The 2,753-nt window shown below is 34.5% G+C and overlaps 1 long non-coding RNA gene across 1 annotated transcript; it reads left to right on the top strand.

Annotated features, from left to right (window-relative positions):
• The first annotated feature begins 336 nt into the window (after positions 1–336).
• Positions 337–2,361, top strand: LOC133742735 (uncharacterized). The gene is made up of 4 exons (XR_009862698.1): positions 337–993; positions 1,563–1,666; positions 1,945–2,063; positions 2,264–2,361. It is a non-coding gene; the product is annotated as an uncharacterized LOC133742735 (long non-coding RNA).
• Positions 2,362–2,753: the final 392 nt, after the last annotated feature.

The following is a 2,753-nucleotide window of genomic DNA, read 5'->3' as shown; positions in this document are numbered from 1 at the left end:
TTTGGTCCTAAAGTTTGTGTACTATCTAAAGCCTTTCCATGCCATGAACTTTGTGATATTGTGATTGTAATGAGCTGTTTTAACTGTACAAACAATTACTAGTGTGTACTGTGCTAGGCTTAATATAGATTGTCAAAAGGTCTGGTTCTATTTTTTGTTGTTGAAAGTTCCAGTTTTCTGTCAATACTTTCGACACAGTCATTGTCAACTTGTGTCCATTTGATCCCACCTTCCTCAACTTTGTTTATTTGATTGGACAAGAAAGGCATCTGGCTATCTCCAGCATGATCCCAATTTCACATGACCTTTGTATCTTCTTAGGTCCAAATTGTCTATTCCAAATTGCTTTCTTTCTTGTTTTCCTTACTATTTTGCTTTGCTGATATGTGTGGTTTCTTTTTGTTTAGGCTTGCTTCTTTTTCTAGCTCCTCGCTTAAAAATATGTGATTTTGGGTACTCAAAGGTATTATTCTCTGTTTTCTATTTGTTACTTATCCTTTTCTTTTGGATAATGTCTTTGTTACTATTATCTAATGTATACTTTGTGTCCACACTTTTAATAGAAAGAAAAGGAGCTCAGAGCTAGTCAAGATGACCTTCTAATAGACCACTTGTTTCTATATCAATTGCCTTGATGGATTACCGTAGCTAAGCCAATCCCCTGGACCAATGTCTTTCTTGTTAGAAACTTAAGACCTACCTGATACCTGTCTCATCATTTCTTTTATAACTCTGTGCACTTTGATGGGATCGATCCTGTTAAGCTAATCGTTTTTCTTTCCACGAGACATACGGATCGGATCTGCTATAGCAGGAGGAGCAAATCATTTCTATTATAACTCTGTGCACTTTGTTACTTATTCTTTTCTTTTATATTCTCCTCATACGTAGGAGGAGCAAAAGCAGTTCATGTACCAACAAAAGTTGAATGCTTGGCTGGAATCACCATTAGGATGGAAGCTTTGGGATCAGAGCACTCAATGGCTGTTACTGGTATAGTTTAAGACACCTTAAATAGCGTTAAAGAGAGATCAGGTTGTGCCTCCCTTTCAGAATTTCAGTTGCATAGAGTTGGTTCTTCTAAAAGTTTAATTTGTCACCATAGCAATCATTAGATCATTTGATGTTTAGAAAGGTCAGAGTGTTAGTTTACTCTAGCATTTGTTTTGGATTACGTTTGATTTTTCCACTTTTTTTTGTCCCATAATTCATTTATTTGTGCTGCTTGAAACCAAAAAGTGTGTCATACTTATGATTCTGGGGGATTTGAATACATATATAAGTAAATTTTTCAAAATTGTTGAATCTGATCATAAAGACTTTGAATATGTGAGTGGTCACTTTTGATGGCTAGTACAAGTTTAAACTGCAACTAAAAAGGTGTTTGACTGTTAAAGAAAAAGCAATTACCTTGATTACACTAGAATAAAACTCTTTATCTTGCATATCATCTTTCTTGAAATCGTTCAGTTTTATTTTCTTATGTATAAAGTTGAAGTTTTTTAAGAGTTTCAACTAATGTAGTTTCTATTGTGTTTTTGTGTTAAAATGTTGGACTGCAGATGGTCATATGGGGTAACTTTATATGTGATGTTGATGGGATCATATCCTTTTGAGGATCCAAATGAACCCAAATGAACCAAAGGATATCAGGAAGACTATACAAGTATGTCATTTCGCCTTATCACTAGCTAATGATTCTTAATGTAAATTGCATGGGTCAAGCTGTCAAGATATATCATCTACATAGATTTTTAATTATGGGAGAGGGTCAATTATGGAATCATTTCTCTCAAATGCTGCATCAATGACATATATATGCATCACCATATATAACATTCATGAAAGGACAGATTGTATATTCTTCTTTCCAAAGATTTTCTTCCACATATTGGTCTCTCATTTTTAATAGTGCATAGTGGGTTCGGCTTTTCTCTTGGACAGTGACGGTGCAGCTGCATTAGTGATAGTGAGTGGGGAGAAGGCACTTGAACTTGGGTTACATGTTCTTGTTCTTTGATACAGCATTTTGATAATGCAAAGTGCTTTCTGTTAAAAAGAAGGTAATATCAGTCTATGCATCTTTGTATATCTTTCTTCAGCAACCATTAAACCATGTTGTGCCTAATGCAGACATTCTTGAATTTCTTCAAATCACTAAACAAGTTTGCCCCAACGTACAATTAAAGCTTGTTTATTCTGTTTGTGCCCCAACGAGCTTTTTATGGTAATTTTGACTTGGGTTACTTGAATTTTTTTTCAGTGGGAGAGGAGAAGCAACCATGTTTATACCCAAGTGGATATTGATGAGATGAGGAATGAGTGGGCTAGGTTTGTGGTTAATAAATACGTGTAGAAGCCATCGCATATGTTTTTGGAAAGTATGATGAATTTTTGCTTGTACTGATAGATATCACATATGAAACAATTATCAGCTTTTGATTCATGCATGCATTGGTCTAGCTAGACTAGGAATGCTTTCTTTGTTTGTTTGGTAGTTTAATTATCTACTTTGGATGTTTAGTTGTACTTGACAAATTCAACTTACATAGTTACACTAATGATATGGATCAATGTGGCTTTATATGTATTAATTGTTCATTTGGTAATATGTACTATTTTTGTGGTACTATACATGCAGCATTGTTTCTGCAAAATTGTTCCAGCTAGTTAGGTCATGATTGAACAAACAACAGTTCACAACCAAGTTGTGAAAACCATGCTCAAACAACAGACCCTAAAATAATCACACA

Source organism: Rosa rugosa, chromosome 4, assembly GCF_958449725.1.
Source record: "Rosa rugosa chromosome 4, drRosRugo1.1, whole genome shotgun sequence".
In the NCBI taxonomy this organism is placed as follows: Eukaryota; Viridiplantae; Streptophyta; class Magnoliopsida; order Rosales; family Rosaceae; genus Rosa; species Rosa rugosa.
This window is presented reverse-complemented; position numbering and strand designations above follow the sequence as displayed.